Here is a 24,818-nt window from a genome sequence, read left to right as displayed (position 1 = left end):
GCTAAGATATGCAAAACAATTCTGCTAAATTATGCTTTATTTTTTATTTATTTATTTAACATTTGTTTACCAGGAAAGTCCGACTTGGATTTTCAGAGAAGGCCTGGGGAGAAACACTCCAGATGCAAGTCTTTGTAATGTGGGAAGAAACTGGAGAACCCAGAGGAAACTCACACGAATGCAGGGAGGACATGCAGACTCCGCACAGAAAGCACCCGAGCCGATAATCAAACCGGAAAACTTCTTGCTGTGAGGTGACAACACAACCGCTGAACCACTTTATTGGGCCCATATGGTTTGATTTAAAGTCATACATTATCATGACGCATGTATTTAGTTTGATGTGAGAAAGTACAGGCAGGAGCAGTTTTTTAAATTTCTGGAGTGAAGAAGGAGGTAGCAGATGATGTGAAGATATGACTGGAAGTTTAATTAATAATCAGCTGGGGTCGGATTAAATGGATGCATTAGCTTGGGAAATAACTGTGATATTAATAGAGGATTTGTGCACTAGCATAACACAGGCATCCAGGTCTGGTGCCTGGACAGGCAACAAATGAATAAGTACATGCAGGGAAGAAATGCTGTGCATGATGATTGATGGCTATTCTTTAACCAAGACTCAGTCATTGCAAGGAGGTCAGGGGAGGCAGAGCTCAGAGAGCAGCTTATGCTGTCAGCCTTGTTTCTAATGCCGTTAGCATTAGAAGTGCACATGACAGAGACCCTGACTTTGGAGTGTATGTGGGCATGTGAACTTGAGAGGTGTTTACAGAGGATACCACTAATGTGGATGAAATAGGGTGAAGTGAGAATGGGAATACAAGATGTAGGTGAAACAAAATAGAGTAAATATGTAGTCTTGACAAGGACATAAGTTTTAATGTGTTCAGACTAGTTGTATGCTAGTTCAGAAGAGTGACTATTTTAGAATTTACTATGTTGGAACGAATATTAGAGAAGGCTGAGGTGGGAAATGGTATAGTAGTGGGTTAGCAGGTGATGTTCAGAGGTGTGAGGATCGACTTTGACTTGAGCTTGTGTGTCCTAAGTGGAGTGTAAAATGCAGTAGGATATCAGATCTAAGGGTAGGTGTTTGAGTGTGCTGCGTGGCTTTAAGAGATTGATCAGATCATGATATTTATGGGGGTGATACACAAAGGTTAAATGTGAGAATTTGGTGGCAGTGGCTGGGAAATGGCAGTGGGAGAAGAGCAAAGTGGGCCACACCCTGACTCTTATGTGTGTGTCAATCTGTCTGCAGCTGCTCAGTAGTTCTACAAGGTTTGCCCCCTGCCTGAGAAGGACTAGCAGGTCTGATTAAAAAAGTTTATTTTTGGTTTTCAACAAAATATTAGTGCAACTTTAACTAGATGTCCCATGGCAGTTAATAATACCCAAGTACATTCACTTAAAATAAAAAGTCATGGCACTAAGCAGTCAGAGAGAAGATTGGCTACCTAGGGCAGGTGGGAATAAGAGTAAGAGGCTTGACCACAACTGGACGTTATTCGCTTATATGAAAGGTACACCATAATTAGAGTTGTATAATCATAACCTGGGAATACACAGTGCTTAGATAACTGGTATTATAAGAACACTGTTATACCCATGTGGCAAAGACTGTTAGGTAATGTGGAAGTTAATGGCTGTGATATCCTTAAATGATGAACTAATACAAAACTAATGATTTTCTCAGGATCCCATTGTTAGGTTGAATCCTCTGTTACTTACGTGACATTTTATTACATGTCATCAGCACAAATACAGCATTGCTTCTAATAAACCAGATTATAAAATCCATCAAAATCAGGGGAGTATAAATTGTTGATATAACCCCAGTAATCAAATCCACTGACACCTGTATACATCAAACTGCATCACCACTGTATTGCTACATCTGCATTATTACACAATCGGGAGTGCATCAAGCCAACATCATGATATTTCAGCAACCGTACTCATCTTGCCTACAAAGAATAATATGTTATATTTACATAGAGGGTGGATGTGTGCAGATTGTATTATTTCACATACTGATAATATTCATTATACATGTGGTTGCTAACCTGTTTATGAAAACAGGATGAATGTTCAGTCTGTTTACTTTTATCTTTGTATGCCACTCTTGGGTGGTACCAAATATCATGTATCTGCTGTTATGCAATCACATAACCTTTCCTCTAAGTATGACACAAGTCTCATTAGTGACTAGCTAATATACTAATCACAGCTGTTCATTTCCTTAACACTTACAAACTACATTTTACCAGTACGTCAGAGCCTTTTTTAATTGTACTGGTTAGTACAAAGTGCTAGTTCAGTTTACAAGTGATATGGTACCATCCTGTTACAGCTAACATGTGTGCACACTTAATTACACTACTAATATGAGTGAAGCGATATCATCTCTGTTACACATTGCATTACACTGTACATACTGTATGCTGAACCAATATCATCTCTGTTACACACTGCATTACACTGTTCATACTGTATTCATGAACCAATGTTGGGAGGGTGGCTTAATGGCTAAGGTGTTTGCCTTACAAACATAAGGTGCAGGGTTTGAGTCTCACAAAAGGATAATTGGCTAGGCTTAAAATGGCTCGCAAGGGCAGTTAGCTTAGTACTAAACTATGAACCTATAAACTATATCATCTCTGTTACACATTGCATTACACTGCTCATACTGTATGCATGAACTAATAGCATCTCTGTTACACAATGCATTACACTGTTCATACTGAACGCATGAACCAATATCATCTCTGTTACACATTGCGTTACACTGTACATACTGTATGCTGAATCAATATCATCACGGTTACACACTGCATTACACTGTTCATACTGTATTCATGAACCAATATCATCTCTGTTGCACATTGCATTACACTGTTCATACTTTATTCATGAACCAATATCATCTCTGTTACACGCTGCATTACACTATTCATACTGAATGCACTCCATAAATCTATAAGACAAAAAATTGTCTGGAAAGAATGGAAAAGAAATCCTCAAAGTATGGACATATATCAGCGCTATCAGAAACTGAAACAAGCAACTTAAATCACCTCTAATGCTGCCAAAGGTGATTACTACAGAAAACTTCAAGACACAAGACACTTGTCTAGGTAACACAAATAAATTCAGGTCAAGTATTAAATCCCTAGGCAGCAACATGCTCTTTCCCAAAGATAAATCGAGTTCAGATATTTCTGAGCAGATTGTCAGTCATACCAAGATCAACCTAAATTTGACACTTCCTAGCCCCTTCCTGCCATCACTATCATGCTCACAAGACCCAGACAAGTATGTATATAATTTTACTAATTTATACATTAGTGTACATTTATGTAATTTATTAGTGAAAGGTTTCACATTTACACCAAACAAATCTGTTAATTTGGTAAACACACTTTTGGACCTAAACCTATACACTAGGAAATTGAATTTAAACCTGTTATTTCAAGGAGTCGAAAATGTTATTTACCCACTCAAAGTTTCTAGTATCTACAATCTCCCCATTGTACCTATTGCAGACAACTTTGAACGGGTGTGTGAATTAGATATTAGAACATATTGTGAGAAAATTAAAAATCAACCAATCAACCAATAAAGAAGAATTTATGCCCTGATGAACTTGCAGAACTTGAATTCTTGACTTCCAACACTAATGTGAGGGTGATGAAACCAGATGAAGGGGGTGGAGTGGTCCTTATGTGGAAAAACGATTATATCAGAAAAATGGAGGAGATCCTGGAGACCTCCACATATGCCCACAATTCAATAAATGAACTACATGGGGCTTACAGACAAATCAGGGGATTTTTACAAGATATTTTTATAGACGGAATGTTGACAGTTGAAGAATTCCAGTTTCTCTCTGTTGACCATCCCATTACTCCCACCATTTTTGGAATACCAAAGATACATAAGGACATACACCAACACCCTTTATGCCCCATAGTAGATGCCAGAGGGGCCATCACCCAACTACTAGCAAAGTTCGTAGATTTTGAGGTCAAGCATTTATTAAAAACTGAACCATTACTGTGTAAGGATTCTTGGGATTTTTTGAAGAAAATAAATACTGTCATCTTTAACAATTCCTTTACATTCATAACTGTGGATGTAAAAGATCTTTACACTGTTATCCCTCATGACACAGGAATCCAATGATTTTGTGACTATCTGGGAGATAAAAATATACCACAGGACAGAATTAGTATGTCAGAACAGTTACTCGAGATGGTATTAAAGAACAACTTTATTGTGCTTGAAAAACAACTGAAAGAAGGAGTAGCGATGGGGGCAGCATGCAGAGGCATATATGCTAACATTGTTATGTTGGAATTTCTGCCACTGGTATACCCTCTTTTTGGACGACATTTTTATTTTATGGGATGGACCAAAAGAACTAATAGGCCCTTTCCTGGATTACATCAATAACTCAACACCGTTTTTGAAATTCATACACACCTTCGGGTAGACTGACACCACCTATATGGACATTTTACTTAGAAAAGATGTCCAAAATAACAGATTTGTGTCTGAAATATATCGTAAAGTGACCTATTCTAATAATTTCTTACACTTTACAAGTTGTCACCCCTATATTCAAAAAAGAGGGTTTTTAAAAGGACAATTTGTAACAGCTGCTCAAATGGTCACTTTTCACAACGCTTTTTTGAATGAATGCCAAAAATTGAGTGGTATGTTTATTAGAAGGGGGTACCCCCATTCAATGGTAGTAAAAATAACGAAAGAGGTAATTTCTAAGAGAGAGAGTGGTCATTTTTTCCCTTTCTTAAACACAGGTGAAAATGCTGGGGACAATACCCTTCAAAGACTCATAGTGGGGAATCTTTAGAAATTTCAGGCTCCATTTCTGAAACCTTAATTGAACAAGCAAACAGATATAGAACACGCTTTATTACAACATTTTCTATTGATGCCTATGAGATAAAAACATTTTGGAGAAATACTGGGCACTTCTGACAGGTGAAACAGATGTCAGAGGGATTTTGGGTGATAGATCTACTTGTGTATTTCGTAAAGGAAATAATATTAAACCCTTACTTGAACATCAAAGGAAACCTCATAAAAATGGCCATATGTACAAATGTGGGTCTTGTAAGTTTTGCCCTTTTATACTAGAGGTAAAAGAAGTAACAATAAAAGGGATGAGAATTCAAATTAAGAACAGATTTAGCTGTTATACAAAGAGAGTTGTCTATGGTGCCTTATGTGATTTATGTCCTGTTTTTACATCGGTAAAACCAAGTGTAAACTTAAGAATAGGATAGGGGAACATCTCAGAAACATCAGGGACAATTGTGACACCAACGCTATTGCTAAGCACACTACACAACACCCCGGGCACAAATTTAAATTTATTGCCCATGACACTATTTCTCCTTCTTGCAGGGGAGGTGCAAGGCAATATTTATTAGACAAAGCTGAACTGTGTTGGCAAATACGTCTAGATCTTACCTGGTGTCTTGGGTTAAACGAATGTTTATTCATTGCCAGTCTTTTAAACACAAAACTACTACGAAGGGAAATAGCTCACTTGCTAGAGCATTAGCTTTTTAAACCAAAGGTTCTGGGTTTGAACCTCAGCTTGAGCTCTATATTTTAGACTTTAGGTAAAAATGTCTTTTTACCTTTTTACATGTCTTTTTTATTTGTACGATATATGTTTATTAAGAGATTTTAAAATGATTTGAATTGTTTGAAATTGAAAGACGGAATTTATTACAAAGAGATTCAGGATTTTGTAGGTCTTATGAATGCATTTTTTATAAAATGTTCTTTTGATGATATATTAATTTAAATATGCCACAGGAAGTGATGTTACATTTCAGGAGTATTTATAGATGTGACTGTGATTTTTTGGTTTGTCTGATGAAGTTCCTGTAAAAATTGTATTTGGGATGAAAGCGCTTACATAAGTTGTGGAAAATAAAGTGGTTTGTGTTTTTTATCCAGAGTTAGCTTCTTTTGGATGATTTTTAGTAATAAACAGTAGAAAACTTCAGATGTTAATTCCTCTTCTATCGAGGTACTGAAGAAACAAACTCAAACAGGCTTAGTCACCAGAATATCTCATCTTTAATTCATGATAAGTGGTTTTGTCCACCAACTGAATTTCATCAGATCAATTTTTTCAATAACAACTTTAACCCATGGAAAATTAATATATACATAAAAAGCACAAAGGATTATAATTCGTGATTGACAACCTCATATACAGTAGTAAGCCTAGCCTACAACTAAAAGCTAGCCTAATGTAACACATCATTTTTTTAGAATCCAAACTAAATTTAGAAACGAAAACAGTACTAATAAACAAAGTCAAAATAAACTAATGTGCAGAACTAGTAATTAACTCCTACTCTGTCTTCAGACGGGGCAAGGTGTCATAAAACTCCCTTCACTAAAGGCTATTTAGCATCAAGGGGACAACAATATCCTTCCAAAAGGAGTGATAAATGAAAACAACTATAAAAAAAAAAAAAAAGTGAAGAAGTGTGTGCGTATGTGTGTGTGTGTGTGTGTGTGTGTGTGTGTGTGTGTGTGTGTGTGTGTGTGTGTGTGTGTGTGTGTATTTGTGTGTGTGTATGAGACAACAGGCACATGAATCAAGAAAACAGCACCCACTATAGTAACCTTGGAAAAGATGAGTAATAAAGAACTTCACAGATAAAATACAATCAGAATAAAAGCTATAATCATGAGTGTATTGAAAACAAACTAAAAAAGGGGCTTTCACCCATAGGGCTTTATCATCTCACTGTTAAAACTGAGCAAAAAGAATCGGTTTACTATCACATACACAAATCTACTCCGGTCGAGTGTTAAGCTGTCTGAATCACGTTTGGAAATTTCAATAACGAACACAAAAAATGTCAAAGGGAGCATTTTAGTAAAGTCAAAATTTTGAAAATGTTGACTTTACTGAAATGCTGCACTTCCGCTCAACATTAACAAACACTTTTGAGGGGGGCAAGCCGCCCTGGACTCCCCATGTGGGGGTCTGCACCCCCCACACCCCTACTTATATATACAAACTCCAAGATCGCACTACAGTGAGGGAAAGAGTATATTTCCCGATCTCCATTATAGTGCAATCTACACCACAGTGTCGAACTTTACAACAGCGAATGCTTGCTATTGTAAGGTTCGACATTGTGTCATTCCTAACTTCAGTTCTGCCAAAGGCAGTTTCACAAAAATGTCAGTGCGATTGAAATAGTGATTGTAAGCCAAAAGAATCATACACTAAAAATAGGGGGGAAAAAGCAATCAATAAAATGTGTGGAAAAATTGGAAATGACTATGCATATGTATATGTTGTAGCAGAATAGAAAATAAACAGATACCATCACAAATACAGGCATAAAAAATGTCCAAGAAAAGTGAAGACAGGAGCAAACATGTCATGTCAAAACCATTAATAAAATAATTTGTGGTTCAGTTTCCTAAGCTGAAGGATGCATTTAATTGAACAAGTAGGACAGAGCACAGGTGGACTGAAGGCATTAAGGCAAACTGCCATTACAGCTCCTGCTTTTCAAGAATGGCATTACAGTTCCCCTTGAGTGGACCCATCCTGATCATGTCCAAAATGTGAAAAGTGAAAAAAAAGTGACCTGGTGATTCAATGCCGTGCTTTGCAAGAGGAGTCTTGCTTAGTCTGTTTCTAATTTCAGATGTGTGTTGAGCTCTACTTTTAAACTTAGGAATAGTCTTTCCTATGTAAAGAAAATTTGACACGCGGAGCACTGGACTCTGTAAACAATCTTTTCACTGTTACAGTTCCCAGCCGCCTTACTGTTATGTTTCTTACCCATAGTGGGGCAGATTTATTTATTTATTTTACATTTGTTTACCGGGATGGTCTGACTGGGATAGAGCACATTTGCAACGGAGGCCTGGGGAGAAAAGATCCAGCTTAAGCTTACATACAAAGTCATCACATCAAGTAATAGAAATTATAGTAAAAAAAATGAGTGTTAACACATTTACAGGATAAAAATTTAAAAACAAAAATATATACAAATAGAACAAGACTTTAAAGACTTGAATATAGAGAAATATATGGTTGAACATATATGTGGAGGAACATAACATTAGTTAGGAAATTATGTAGGGAGAATCAATTAGGCAAATAGTTCATAGTTAGAAATACTTCTGTGATGAGAGTTGCAGCTAGGAATGTAACTACTTATACAGAAGTAGTGCTGTTAGAAGGGATATGTTAACAGAGTTACTACGTACAGCCAAATTGTATAAGTAATGTTAAATTAATAATTAACCTGGAGTGATACATGTGCAAAGCTAGGATTCAAATAAGTGTCTTTTGAGAGATATTTTGAAATGATTAAGATTACTTTTGGATCTAATACTATGTGGAAGGGTATTCCAATTTTTGGCCACAAAGGTAAGAGTAAAGAGAGTTTCCTGCTGTATTGGATAGTTTGGTTACTTGGGGTAAGTCTTTGTTAGATGATCGAAGATTATGAATGTTAGAATAGGGTTGTAGAAAATGTTTTAGGGAAGGTACATTGTCAGGATTGTGCATTATTTGTTGACCCATTATTAATTGGTTATCGTTCATAACATGAGGTAGCTCCAACCAGGATAGATTTTTGAGGCACTGACAGTGATGGGTTGAATGTGTGGAATCTCTTGCAAATTTGGCAATCTTATTGTAACATGATTCTAATTTACTTAGTTCTGGCTTTTTGAGGTTGGTAAGTATTGGGGATGCATATAAGACTGAGGAAAAAAGGTGTGTTCTAGCTATGGCTATTCTTGCAGCGTCTGTTAAGAATTTTTTTTGTTTCTATACATTGTTACCATTTTCTTGTGAACATTTTTGATTGTGTTAGAAATGTGTATGTCAAATTTTAGTCTATTGTTGATTATGATGCCTTATAGTTTTGTTTGGGAATCTGGAAAAATCCTAGTATTGTTACTGGCAGTGATATAAAAGTTAGCTGGGAGGTTAGTAGATTTAGATGGACGAAAGATCATAACTTTAGTTTTATTAGGGCTGAGAATGAGTTGTGAGTTTGCTAGCTATGTTTCAATATCAGAGAAAGGTTTTTTTCTGACTGTAAGAAGTTGAGTTATTGTGGATGCTGCACATATGTGTATTGAATCATCTGCGTACTGTCTGATAGATGCTTGACGGGTGACAGTATTAAGATTACTTATGAATATGCTGAAAAGAAGGGGCCCTAGGATTGAATCCTGAGGGACTCCAAGTGTAATAGGAAGGATGAAAACATTTCTGCAACTTATGAACTCATAAAAGGTACAGAAAGAGGGCCCACACATAAATGTACCAAGCCTGTCCATACTGTCTTGTTGAATATCCCTTCTAAATAACTCCTACTGTACCTACCTTTTTTGAAAACAATAGAAGGACCAGGATCCAGAATCTCAAGCTGAGTTATTCCAGTGACTAACCCTGTTTGAGTTTGTTTCTTCAGTACCTTCATAGAACAGGATTTAACATCTCACGTTTTGACTGTTTATTATTGTTGCATAATATTGTAATGCTTAAGTGTTTTTATCTCTCATTTTTCAGAAATAGCAAGGAAGTAAAATCAGTCCTCCACCTTAACACTGGTGATGGCTATCTACATACATCTGTGTTGTGATTCTTGTACTTGTCCGTCCTGTGACTCACTTTTTGTGATGCACAAGGTTCCTGGGTGTGAGGTGGATTTACTAGAGCCATTGATGATCTTTCTCATTTGATTTATTCTGTTACATAAAGTGGAAACCAGTAGTGACCAGGTCACACAACAGGGGGTCTATATCATATTATCGACATTTCAGAATATCGAAGCACATATACTCGACACAAAAATGTCGAACACTGAATTTGTCAAACAGCCAAAACACAGATTTCTTTCCATGGGAAAGAAATTGGAAGGCCAACAAACAACACAACATAAAAAATAATGTATTTAAGTGGGGGGGGGCTGTGCCCCCACACCCCCCCTAACTAAATATTCTAACTCTGAGACCACACTACAGTTAGGGAAAGGGCAGGTGTGACAGAACAGCCAACAGATTTCATTCCCTTGGAAAGAAATTGGTGTTTTGGCTGTTTGACAAATTCAACGTTCGACATTTTCATGTCAAGTATATGTGCTTCAACGTTCTGAAATGTTGATAATATGATATAGATCCACAACAGGCAATGTCATCACCACACAACATACAGTGCAGCTGAAACAGGGCAGTCACAGTACTGTGCAGGCATTTCCTCTCTGTTTAAATTTGTTAACTGGTATACAGCACTGATCCATCTGGACTAATTTCAGCCCAGCCTGGGGTGCAAATGAGAAAAAAGTATACAAAATAATAACAGATATTGTAAATACTTATACATGTGAAAAACAACTGTTTCTACAAAAACATATTTCAGAGAAGTAATATACTGATATTGGATCCAAAAGTGCATGGTAGTGTATACAGTATATAAAAATGGGGGGGGGGGTTGTAAGTAAGGATAGAGTGAAACTGGTGACAAACTAAGCAACATTTAGTTTTGAGGGTAAGGCACCCTAAAGTTTAGAAACGATGACTCAGAAGGCACAAATGATGCAGAAAAGTTTATTACAGGGGGATGGGCAGTTTCTGTGGAAGGGAGTGAATGGAGATTGTAGGCAGAAATTCTAGCAGCAAGAATGTATGTTATGTTAGGGAAGGAATCTTAGTTAAGTAGTTTAAATATAAGTTTACCAATTAGTAATAATACTCTGTTATATTTTTATAAATTTTTAATAAAAATAAATTTAATATTTAATAGCAATAAATATTATTTTATATTTTTATAACTTCTTCTTCTTCTGTCGGCTGCTCCTGTTAGGGGTCGCCACAGCAGATCAACTGTTTCCATTTCTTCCTGTCCTCTGCCTCTTGCTCTGTCACAACAACCGCCTGCATGTCCTCTCTCACCACATCCATAAACCTTATCTTAGGCCTTCCTCTTTTCCTGTTACCTGGCAGCTTCATCCTTAGCATCTTTTTCCCAATATACTCCGCATCCCTCCTCAGCAAATGTCCAAACCAACGTAATCTTGCCTCTCTGGCTTTGTCTCCAAACCTACCAACCTGGGCTGACCCTCTAATATACTTATTCCTAATCCTGTCCATCCTTGTCTCACCCAGTGCAAATCTTAACATCTTCAACTCTGCCACGTCAAGCTCTGACTCCTGCCTTTTTGTCAATGCCACTGTCTCCAACCCGCATAGCATAGCTGGTCTCACTACCCTCTTGTAGACCTTCCCTTTCACTCTTACTGGTACTCATCTGTCACAAATCACTCCTGACACTCTTCTCCACCCACTCCATCCTGCCTGTACTCTCTTCTTCACCTCTCTTCCACACTCACCATTACTCTGAACTGTTGATCCCAAGTACTTAAACTCATTCACCTTCGCCATCTCTACTCCCTGCATCCTCACCATTCCCCTGTCCTCCCTCTCATTCACACACATATATTCTGTCTTAGTCCTGCTGACCTTCATTCCTCTTTTCTCTAGAGCATATCTCCACCTCTCCAGGGTCTCCTCCACCTGTTCCCTACTCTCACTGCAGATCACAATGTCATCTGCAAACATCATAGTCCACAGGGACTCCTGTCTGATCTTGTCTGTCAACCTGTCCATCACCATTGCAAATAAGAAAGGGCTCAGAGCTGATCCTTGATGTAATCCCACCTCCACCTTAAACGCATCCATCACTCCCACCGCAGACCTCACCGCTGTCACACTACCCTCGTACATATTCTGTACCACTCTTACATACTTCGATGACACTCCTGACTTCCTCATACAATACCACAACTCCTCTCTAGGCACCCTGTCATATGCTTTCTCTAAATCCACAAAGACACAATGCAACTCCTTCTGACCTTCTCTGTACTTCTCCATCAACACTCTCAGAGCAAACATCGCATCTGTAGTTCTCTTTCCTGGCATAAAACCATACTGCTGATCACTAATCATCACCTCCCTTCTTAACCTAGCTTCCACTACTCTTTCCCATAACTTCATGCTGTGACTGATCAGTTTAATCTCACTGTAGTTACTACAGCTCTGCACATCACCCTTATTCTTAAAAATCGGTACCAAAACACTTTTTCTCCATTCCTCAGCCATCCTCTTACTTTCCAAGATTTCATTAAACAATCTAGTTAAAAACTCCACTGCCATTTCACCTAAACACCTCCATGCTTCCACAGGTATGTCATCTGGACCAACAGCCTTTCCGTTCTTCATCCTCTTCATAGCTATCCTTACTTCCTCCTTGCTAATCCACTGCACTTCATGATTCACTATCCACACATCATCCAACCTTCTCTCCCTCTCATTCTCTTCATTCATCAACCCCACAAAGTACTCTTTCCATCTGCTCAACACACTCTCCTCGCTTGTGAGTACGTTTCCCTCATTATCCTTTATCACCCTCACCTGCTGCACATCTTTACTAGCTCGGTCCCTCTGTCTAGCCAATCGGTACAGGTCCTTTCCTCCCTCCTTAGTGTCCAACCTTTTATACAACTCTTCATACGCCTTATCCTTAGCCTTTGCCACCTCTCTCTTTGCCATGCACCTCATCTCCTTATACTCTTGTCTACTTTCTTCATCTCTTTGACAATCCCACTTCTTCTTCGCCAACCTCTTTATCTGTATACTCTCCTGTACTTCTTCATTCCACCACCAGGTCTCCTTGTCCTCCTTCCTCTTTCCAGATGTCACACCAAGCACCCTTCAAGCCATCTCTCTTACTAGCTCTGCTGTAGTTACCCAGCTATTCGGTAACTCTTCACTGCCACCCAGTGCCTGTCTTAACTCTTCCCTGAACATCACCTCACAATTACCCTTTTTCAGTTTCCACCATTTGATCCTTGGTGCTGCCCTCACACTCATCCTCCTCTTCTTGATCACCAATGTCATCCTACAAACCAGCATCCTATGCTGCCTAACTACACTTTCCCCTGCCACCACTTTACAGTCACCAATCTCCTTCAGATTTGCCCTTTTACATAAGATATAATCCACCTGTGTGCATCTTCCTCCACTCTTGTATGTCACCCTATGCTCCTCCCTCTTGTTAAAATATGTATTCATCACAGCCATGTCCATCATTTTCACAAAATCCACTACCATCTGACCTTCTGCATTCCTTTGCTTAACACCATACCTACCCATCACTTCCTCATCCCCTCTGTTCCCTTCACCAACATGCCCATTGAAATCTGCTCCAATCACCAGTCTATCACCCTTGGGTACAGTCATCACCACTTCATCCAACTCACTCCAAAATTTTTCTTTCTCATCCATCGCACACCCAACTTGTGGAGCATATGCACTAACAACATTCATCATTACACCATCAATTTCCAGCTTCATAAACATCACTCTATCCGACACTCTTTTCACCTCCAAAACACTCTTAGCATACTGTTCCTTCAGGATAATGCCTACACCATTTCTCCTCCCATCCACACCATGATAAAACAATTTGAAACCACCTCCGATACACCTAGCCTTGCTCCCCTTCCATCTGGTCTCTTGCACACACAATATACCAACCATCCTTCGGTTCATCATATCAGTTAGCTCCCTCCCTATACCAGTCATACTGCCAACATTCAAAGTTCCGACCCTCACTATCACAGTCCTAGCCTTTACCTACCTTCAGGCATGCCTTCCGCCTCTTCTCCTCCTTCGGCCAACAGTAGCCCAATTTCCGCCAGCACCCTGTTGCCCAACAGTACTGGTGGCGGTCATTGTTAACCTGGGCCTCGACCGATCCGGTATGAATTTCTGTACAGTTTTCTGCATATAACTGAATGTGTAAATATCTTATGTGTAGTGTGTTAGCAATTGTTCTGGAGAGTTTCTCCCCGGGCCGCTGAAAACAGACAGCTCTCTCCAGGTGGACCTCCCCACTAGACAAATGTAAAATAAAACAAATAAATAAAATAATTAGTAATCATGTAAAATAAAACAAATAAATAAAATAATTAGTAATCATGTAAAATAAAACAAATAAATAAAATAATTAGTAATCATGTAAAATAAAACAAATAAATAAAATAAATAGTAATCATGTAAAATAAAACAAATAAATAAAATAATTAGTAATCATGTCAAATAAAACAAATAAATAAAATAAACAGTAATCATGTAAAATAAAACAAATAAATAAAATAATGAGTAATCATGATTTCATTTCTACAAGGAGATATTTACTTTTTGTTATGGTGTGCAAAGGTGTTCAAATTTAGGGGAGAGGGGTATGAGTTTGCAAATTTGATTAGACAATATCTGAAGAGCAGTTAAGTTCTTTTTGGAGGCAGATGCTATAACTGATAAGCCATATTATAAATGAACTTGCAGAATACCTCTTCCTATAGCAGTTCTTTTAGGCCCACAAAAGAGTTTTGGTGATTTTCAGCTTTAGTCATGCTAGTATAGTGTTAGAAATTTAGCCAACTATCAAGTCAGATTCTGAGGTTGCAAAAATGTTCAGTATGTCCTACTGTGGTTTGGTTGCTAGGGATACATTGCCAGTCTTGAGGGATGGCCTTAAATTTGTGCTTGATACCAAATATTAAATCTTTTATCATTATTTATTTATTCATATTACTGATGGTTGAGCAGAAGGTTCTTTTCTTGCCAGTTAGATAGTAGGTTAAAACCAATTTTGGTAGTAGACGTGCATGGGTTGAATGTATACATTGTCATTTGTCATGTCACATGTGTACATTATAATCAGTATATATGAGGGAGAATGTTGAGAAACACTTCTAGCAGCTGCTATGATGATAGGGGAGTTACAAAATCCAAAATATCCCCTAGTGGCTGCCTGGATGACATGGTTCCTGATAGGCTGTTATCCTACTGGGAAACAAATGGGTCAGCTGGTCATTGGAGTGCAGATAGTAGACATTAGGGGACTTCTTTGATGCTCCAACTTCCCAAATCTCTACAGCAGCTGACAGAGGTGTCCCACAGTACAGGCCCCCCCCCATATATATATATATATATATATATATATATATATATATATATATATATACACATATATATATGTATATATATATATATATATATATATATATATATATATATATATATATATATGTATCAATCATAACTGTAAAAGACATGAATTGTCTAGCTATTATCTGTTACTATGTACATGAATTGTCTAGCTATGATCTGTTATTGTGTACATTAACTGTCTAGCTATGATCTGTTACTATGTATATGAACTGTCTAGTTATGATCTGTTACTGTGTATATTAACTGTCTAGCTATGATCTGTTACTATGTATATGAACTGTCTAGCTATGATCTGGTACTGTGTATATGAACTGTCTAGCTATGATCTGTTACTATGTATATGAACTGTCTAGTTATGATCTGTTATTATGTATATGAACTGTCTATATGTGATCTGTTACTATGTATATGAACTGTCAAGCTATGATCTGTTACTATGTATATGAACTGTCTAGTTATGATCTGTTATTATGTATATGAACTGACTAGCTATGATCTGTTACTATGTATATGAACTGTCTAGCTATGATCTGTTACTATGTAAATGCACTGTCTAGTTATGATCTGTTACTATGTATATGAACTGTCTAGTTATGATCTGTTATGAATATGAACTGTCTAGTTATGATCTGTCATGAATATGAACTGTCTAGTTATGATCTGTTACTATGTATATGAACTGTCTAGCTATAATCTGTTACTATGTATATGAACTGTCTAGCTATGATCTGTTACTATGTATATGAACTGTCTAGCTATGACCTGTTACTATGTATATGAACTGTCTAGTTATGATCTGTTACTATGTATATGAACTGTCTAGTTATGATCTGTTATGAATATGAACTGTCTTGTTATGATCTGTTACTATGTATATGAACTGTCTAGCTATAATCTGTTACTATGTATATGAACTGCCTAGTTATGATCTGTTATTATGTATATGAACTGACTAGATATGATCTGTTACTATGTATATGAACTGTCTAGCTATGATCTGTTACTATGTATATGAACTGTCTAATTATGATCTGTTATTATGTATATAAACTGTCTAGCTATGATCTGTTACTGTGTATATGAACTGTCTAGCTATGATCTGTTACTGTGTATATGAACTGTCTAACTCTGATCTGTGACTATGTATATGAACTGTCTAGCTCTGCTCTGTTACTGTGTATATGAACTGTCTAGCTATGATCTGTTACTGTGTATATGAACTGTCTAGCTATGATCTGTTACTATGTATATGAACTGTCTAGCTATGATCTGTTACTATGTATATGAAGTGTCTAGTTATGATCTGTTACTATGTATATGAACTGTCTAGCTATGATCTGTTACTATGTATATGAACTGTCTAGTTATGACCTGTTACTATGTATATGAACTTTCTAGCTATGACCTGTCACTATGTATATGAACTGTCTAGCTATGATCTGTTACTATGTATATGAACTGTCAAGCTATGATCTGTTACTGTGTATATGAACTGTCTGGTTATGATCTGTTACTGTGTATATGAACTGTCTAGCTATGATTTGTTACTGTGTATATGAACTGCCTAGCTATGATCTGTTACTATGTATATGAACTGTCTAGCTATGATCTGTTACTATGTATATAAACTGTCTAGCTATGATCTGTTACTATGTATATAAACTGTCTAGCTATGATCTGTTACTATGCATATGAACTGTCTAGCTATGATCTGTTACTATGCATATGAACTGTCTAGCTATGATCTGTTACTATGTATATGAACTGTCTAGCTATGATCTGTTACTATGTATATGAACTGTCTAGTTATGATTTGTTACTACGTATATGAACTGTCTAGTTATGATCTGTTATGAATATGAACTGTCTAGTTATGATCTGTTATGAATATGAACTGTCTAGTTATGATCTGTTACTATGTATATGAACTGTCTAGCTATAATCTGTTACTATGTATATGAACTGTCTAGCTATGATCTGTTACTATGTATATGAACTGTCTAGCTATGACCTGTTACCATGTATATGAACTGTCTAGTTATGATCTGTTACTATGTATATGAACTGTCTAGTTATGATCTGTTATGAATATGAACTGTCTAGTTATGATCTGTTACTATGTATATGAACTGTCTAGCTATAATCTGTTACTATGTATATGAACTGTCTAGTTATGATCTGTTATTATGTATATGAACTGACTAGCTATGATCTGTTACTATGTATATGAACTGTCTAGCTATGATCTGTTACTATGTATATGGACTGTCTAGTTATGATCTGTTATTATGTATATAAACTGTCTAGCTATGATCTGTTACTGTGTATATGAACTGTCTAGCTATGATCTGTTACTGTGTATATGAACTGTCTAGCTCTGATCTGTTACTATGTATATGAACTGTCTAGCTCTGCTCTGTTACTGTGTATATGAACTGTCTAGCTATGATCTGTTACTATGTATATGAACTGTCTAGCTATGATCTGTTACTATGTATATGAACTGTCTAGTTATGATCTGTTACTATGTATATGAACTGTCTAGCTATGATCTGTTACTATGTATATGAACTGTCTAGTTATGACCTGTTACTATGTATATGAACTTTCTAGCTATGATCTATTACTATGTATATGAACTGTCTAGCTATGATATGTTACTATGTATATGAACTGTCTAGCTATGATCTGTTACTGTGTATATGAACTGTCTGGTTATGATCTGTTACTGTGTATATGAACTGTTTAGCTATGATCTGTTACTATGTATATGAACTGTCTAGTTATGATCTGTTATGAATATGAACTGTCTAGTTATGATCTGTTACTATGTATATGAACTGTCTAGCTATAATCTGTTACTATGTATATGAACTGCCTAGTTATGATCTGTTACTATGTATATGAACTGTCTAGTTATGATCTGTTATGAATATGAACTGTCTAGTTATGATCTGTTACTATGTATATGAACTGTCTAGTTATGATCTGTTATTATGTATATGAACTGACTAGCTATGATCTGTTACTATGTATATGAACTGTCTAGCTATGATCTGTTACTATGTATATGAACTGTCTAGCTATGATCTGTTATTATGTATATAAACTGTCTAGCTATGATCTGTTACTGTGTATATGAACTGTCTAGCTATGATCTGTTACTGTGTATATGAACTGTCTAGCTCTGATCTGTTACTATGTATATGAACTGTCTAGCTATGATCTGTTACTATGTATATGAACTGTCTAGTTATGACCTGTTACTTTGTATATGAACTTTCTAGCTATGATCTGTTACTATGTATATGAACTGTCTAGCTATGATCTGTTACTATGTATATGAACTGTCTAGCTATGATCTGTTACTGTGTATATGAACTGTCTGGTTATGATCTGTTACTGTGTATATGAACTGTTTAGCTATGATCTGTTACTGTGTATATGAACTGCCTAGCTATGATCTGTTACTATGTATATGAACTGTCTAGCTATGATCTGTTACTATGTATATAAACTGTCTAGCTATGATCTGTTACTCTGTATATAAACTGTCTAGTTCTGATCTGTTACTATGCATATGAACTTTCTAGCTATGATCTGTTACTATGCATATGAACTGTCTAGCTATGATCTGTTACTATGTATATGAACTGTCTAGCTATGATCTGTTACTATGTATATGAACTGTCTAGCTATGATCTGTTACTATGTATATGAACTGTCTAGCTCTGATCTGTTACTGTGTATATGAACTGTCTAGCTCTGATCTGTTACTGTGTATATGAACTGTCTAGCTATGACCTGTTACTATGTATATGAACTGTCTAGCTATGATCTGTTACTATGTATATGAACTGTCTAGCTATGATCTGTTACTGTGTATCATGAATGTAAACTAGATGACATGCTAACAATTCACATGCTGCTTTACTTCCAGGTAGAGGGTGGAGTCATTATTAGATTATGGTAAACAATTTATTAATAAATAAACTGTACTAAAATATTGAACTGTAACCTAAGTCAGGGGTGAAGTGCCTACTATGATTTTAAAAGTAAAATAAAAGGGAGACTAAAGTTATCCCAGCACTGCTAAAAGATGATGAGATCATTCTGTCCTGAGATAATGTGGGTAATGTGTACAGGAAGTCAGTAATCATAATGTCTGTTTCAGGCTATCTTTTGTTCTCCAATTTTCTCAAAAAAGGGAAGGTTCACACCATCTTCTTCTAGTTTTGAATCATGTTTCTGTGCTGTAAATGATTCCATTTTAATAAGTGAAGTCAGTGAGTACAAGACGTTAAGAGTAATAGAGTTCTTTTCCTTCCGTTTTCTCAAAGCTGGGACATTAGAAGACTGATGACATACAGGTTTTACCTTTAAAGGATTTATTTTTTGGTTCTGTGAATGACTCCCTTTCAATAAGTGTAGTTAATGCATTTGCTTTGCTACTCTTTTTGTTACTGAGCTTTTCAAATCTGTCAGGGTTCTCCTCTTTCCCACTTGTGACCATGCAATTTGATTACACCTTAAGTGGGGATGTGACGGATTCCTATTAGATGATCGAAGATGCATTATATGGAATGCATCTTGGTCGAACTTAAAACAATGAAAACGCAAAATAGCAAAGCGGCTTTTAAGCAAATTCTTTCCCAGGGACAGAATTCACTTGGGCGCTTCCGTTACTTTGCCGTTTTCAGCACTGTAGTGTGATCTCGGAGTTAGTATATTTAAGTAGGGGGGTTTTGGGGTGAAGCCCCCATTTTATGTATTATTTCAATTTTTTTTTTTTTTTTTTTTGGAACAGCGCTGTTCTGAGCTTTCGACATTGTAAGCTTTTGCTTACATGGGTTCGGTTATTCATGGTTCACTTTTTTAAGCATTCAAAGATATACTATAGACCCGATGTGACAAGGTGATACGCTTGTTATATCCTTTGTAATGACAATACTTAGGCTGAATGATAAGAAGGAAACTACAGAGTCTATCCATGAAGTACTGCAAACACTTTTCTCCAAATAAAACATGAAGATTATATTACAAAAGCAAAAAAATGGGTCTATATTACATAGTCGAAGTATGACAACTTCAAACGTTATATGGTCGAGACCATATGTTCGAAGTTAACATACTTTGAATTAAAACAAAAAGAAGCAAAACACAGGAACAACTTCCTGACAGTTGTAAGCAGGGGGCACACCCCCCTGCACCCCCATGTGGTCCCTCTCTTTAAATATACCAACTTCGAGACCTCGCTACAGTACAATAAAGGGAAAATTCCCTTTACTACATTGTAGTGTGGTCTTGGAGTTGGTATATTTAAAAAGTGGGGGGTGTAGGGGTTGTGCAGCCCCCCATTTGGGGGGTGCAGGGGGGGCTCGACCCCTGCTTACAACCCTTTGTTTTCTTTTATGTTGTTTTATTTTTTTTTTTTGGGGAGGGCGTTCAAAATTCTGTCACTTCGGGCATATAGGTTCGAACATATGGTATTTGAACTTACAGAATTTCGACTACATGATATAGACCCCAGAAAAACTAGTGTCTGTTTTAACATTAATTCTCTCTTACTTAATTTCAGCATTTTTCACTTCATTCAGCTTCTTGTCTGTGTGGTGCTTATGAATGCTCACAGCTCATATATCTAAATTATAGTTGGACTCCTCCTTCAGCTAGTGTGTCCTCAAAGATATAATCTGACACTTCTGAAAGACAAACATGTCATAATGAATGAAATTAGTATGGCAGAGAAAGACAGAGGCAGATCAGCTGACAAACAAGTATATTACAAACACGATAAAGACACAGTCTCGCACACTGCTGGTAAAAGATCACAAGATACAGTTTACTTTGATATTTCGTTTGATTTTTATGGAAAAGGAGCTGTGTGAGACAGCAAATTATTTTTTACAACTTGTGTACAGGTGCATTTCCAAGCACACTCATTCATGATAAATAGTGACATAGGAAACATTCAGACTCTGGATCTAACTCAGTTTGGTTTTGTCAAGGGAAGGTCATGCCTATTCAATTTGATGGACATCTTTGAAAAGGTCACATAAGTAATGGATGATGGTGAAACAGTGCATGCTGCCTAGCTTGACTTAGTCAAACCATTTGACACATTTTTCCCACTCAGCCATTGTAGACAAGCTCACTGAATTAGGTATAAGCCTCTATGTCGCCACTGGATACCTAACTGGCTTACAGATAGGACTCAGGAATTTAAGATAGGGGAGTCTACCTCCACAAAAAGGTATGTCACTAGCAGAATACCTCAGGGATCTGTCCTGGGGCTGCTCCTGTTTCGCATCAATTTTTCTAAAGTCAATGCTAACATCAAAGGTCTCTGGCTGATCAGATTTGCAGATGATTGCAAATTAAGTGCAGTCACTAAATCCTCCATGACTAAAACATTGTCCTTGAAGGCCTGAAACAGACTAATAATGGTGCTAGGGTCACAGTCTTAAACTCAATGCTAAGAAGTGCATAACAGTATTCTTTGGTAAGATGGTCATGCCTGAAAATTACTACACTGATAATACACCACTAAGAGTAGACCCAGTAGTCAGGGGATTTAGGAACACATGTTGACAATGACTGGACCTTTGACCAACATGTGTCTACAGTAATAAGATCATTTCATGCTGCAAAACTTATAAGCAAGAAAATGGCATCCAGGTCCAAAGGTGTCTCTGCCCTCATAAGACCAACCATCTAGTACAATGCACCCTTCAGCATGCACCTGGCCAAGCATATGCAGGTCTTGGAGCAACCAAAAGAATCCATAGTACAGAAAACATTCCTCCATGGATGACCACATTGCAGTCTCCTTACTTTCCGTCTCCTAAAAGCTGCTGAGAGGCAACCTAAGCATGGCTTATAATGTATCCTCTAATTCAGCCTTAATGGAGCTGTTGCACATCCACAAAACAAACAACACCAGAAACACTTGAGTAAAAAACCTAAACCTAGCCTGCAACATAACATGTATCTCAGAGGCTGTCCCTTTTCTGGAACAGACTTCCATCCATGTGAAACAAAGTTCCTCTGCACTTATTCAAGAGAAACTTGGATCAAGTGGATGGGCAATTGCAAATTTACCCTGGGTCTGGCAATGAGCAGAGTAATAATATAAGATAATTCTTGATTTAAAACAACAGAAGAATATGAATAAACAGTAAGAAAAGTCATATTGCTGAAAAAATGTTACATACCATCATGTTGCCTTCATCAGAAACAACCCTGCGCCCTCGCAACACCAGTATTACGCATTCTTCAGCAATAAAATGTGTTACATCACAACAATATTTCTTTTTGTTGGGAAGGGAATGATCAGTGTGTTGTACATCATAGTCATATCAGCCTTAAGAGAACAATCCCAGAGTCTGAAATTCTGACCGAAAGAAACTTGTTCTAATACTTCCCGGTTGTCATCACCCACTAACCACTTAATTATCAGTCCTACTCCTGGTTTCAGTTCACTTTATGCAGCCCCGTTTTCATTCCCTCTGGTGAACACAGATAACAACATTCAACTCCTGTCAGAGCGTTCAGTCCCTTATCAGTGGAAAATGGGTTTTCACATTTTTTTGGGTGTGTTTGTGGTGGGGGTGGTTAGGCAAGACTCTCAGTGTTTACTTTTTATGATCTCATCAAAAAGCGTATCTTAATTGTGCAGCTCTTTATTTTTTTATTTATTCTGCATAGCATAACTGTTTAATGAATTCATACTAAATCTTAGCAGTCTATTGACATGTCCACTTATTCCGTAGTAAAGCAGTCTCAGCATTAGTATGTATAACTATCACAGTTTGCCGTACTGTACAGCCCCCATTGTGACAGTAAGGTTTGGACTTCATTGTTTAAAATGAATCTGTTGCTTGCATCACACACATGTTTTTTTACAGCAGGTCAGGAAACCATTGCACTTGGCTGGTATTCAGAGATCAAAAAACAAAACAGGAAAAAAAAGAAGTTCGCTTCTACTACTGTTCAAATCCTGCATCATTCTGATGCTTTCTACACAGCAAGTGGCAGTCATGCATAACATCATAGCACTTAGCTAGGATTCAGAGATCTGCACAAAATAAATCATGACATGAAATGATCATAAAACTCTGTTTACTAACATTTTAGCTTTGCGTTGCTTATGTGCTTTCCTGCAAGGAAGTAGCAAGTGAGGTCATAAACTTCCTGAAAGGCTACTTTTTTCTGAGGATAAAAAGCAGATGTGAAACTAATGAGTGACTCGGTGAGAGCTGTTGTGAGTATAACTGCAATTTGCATTGGAATTTGACTAAGACCATTGGTACATCCTGTAAGCATCCATGCCTCAACCCCAGCAGCCAAAGCTGGGACATGCTCAATAAACCGGACTGAAAATGTGAACAAAGACCAAAATGAAAACAAAAAATCTCTGGGACTGTCCCTTTAATAAATATCACATCTGCTGTGTGATGAGTGTTGGTGTGGGCAGGGTACTACACAAAAGACATCTGCATTAAACAGTTTGCTAGTTTAATACACAAAATAAAGTGCAGAAGCATAAGTGCATCTAAGTATTTATCTGTACTGCAGCTCTCTGGAATGTGCGACAGTAAGGTAAGGTCCCAGGTGAGGCCCTGCATTTCACTAATGTAGCTGTAATAAGTGGACAGCATTTATGGCTAGAATTGAAAACTTTAAATCTTTTTGTACAAGATGTGACATAAGGGGGTCTGCACTTTGGTTTAAAATATTTCTTCAGTCTCTGGATGTCTGTCTTCTGTATGAACATACCTCAGTGCTATTATTTAAGAAACGACAATCCTTCTGTTACATCCCACAACTGTGTTGTTTCTCTGATATGGAAGTAGAAAACCAAGAATTGACTCCAGCTCTTTGGCAGCTAACGTCAAGGAAACTAACATTATTGTTAATGTTAAAAGAACATTGTATTCTTGAGAAAACGTGAAAAGTGGTGCATTCCAGTGCAAGCAGACAGTGGTTTCTGCCACAGTGCATTGTCACTCTTTAATAAGGTGGTGAAGTAAACGATAGAAAACTGTCTGCATGTGACATTTTAACAGAAAACGTTTCTATCTTTTCAGCTAAACTGTTGCATATTATTGTTTATTTAGTTCAGAATGTGGTATTTTTTTGTGGAGAGACAATATATTATTCTGATAAAATTTAAAAGGCATTCGAGAATGGGCAAACTGTACGTCAGCACTATGATTGGAGAACGAACGATCTCCAGCAAGGTATTAATGTACAAGTAATGCCTGCTAAAAACACGTCTGCTGCTTCACAGCAGCATATCTTCCTGCTGTGGAGCTTAGAGTGAAAAAACACCTAATGGCCGCCTTTGTTTTATGCTCACTAAGCAGCACTTCTGCTGTTTAGCGAGTGTAAAATATATTTAAAAAAAGAAAACTAAAAAACAAAAGTGTGTGCGTATTCATGTCTGTGTCTGTCTGTATGTCTGCATGTGAGTGAAACAGAGATTGAGCAAGCCATTATTTTACACTCACTAAGCAGTGCTTTTGCTGTTTAGTGACTGTAAAAACTAAGTATAACAGAAAAAAGTGTGTGCGCATGTGTGCATGTTTATGTTGGTGTGTGTGTGTTTCTGTGTGTTTCTTTGTCTGTGTGAATGCATACTTGTGTACATGAAAGCAAGGTGTGTGTGAGTGAGAGAGAGTGAAAATTGAGAGCGAGCGAGC

General features: G+C 37.1%; 1 protein-coding gene across 5 annotated transcripts in view; it reads right to left on the bottom strand.

Annotated features, from left to right (window-relative positions):
• Nucleotides 1-24,818, bottom strand: part of LOC122803551 (NXPE family member 4-like) — a 444,095-nt gene that overhangs the window by 381,985 nt on the left and 37,292 nt on the right. For 2 of the 5 annotated variants that reach the window (XM_044073205.1, XM_044073209.1), the window contains exons 1-2: nucleotides 22,329-22,684; nucleotides 20,683-20,816 (exon numbers count right to left, since the gene is read on the bottom strand). The gene's annotated coding sequence lies outside the window, so the exon portion shown is untranslated. Of the gene's footprint in view, nucleotides 1-20,682; nucleotides 20,817-22,328; nucleotides 22,685-24,818 lie in introns of those variants that run through there. The other 3 variants (XM_044073210.1, XM_044073206.1, XM_044073208.1) reach the window with 3 other exon arrangements.

The sequence above is a fragment of the Protopterus annectens genome, chromosome 5.part1 (genome assembly GCF_019279795.1).
Source record: "Protopterus annectens isolate FY-2018-M chromosome 5.part1, PAN1.0, whole genome shotgun sequence".
Lineage (NCBI taxonomy): Eukaryota > Metazoa > Chordata > Ceratodontiformes > Protopteridae > Protopterus > Protopterus annectens.
This window is presented reverse-complemented; position numbering and strand designations above follow the sequence as displayed.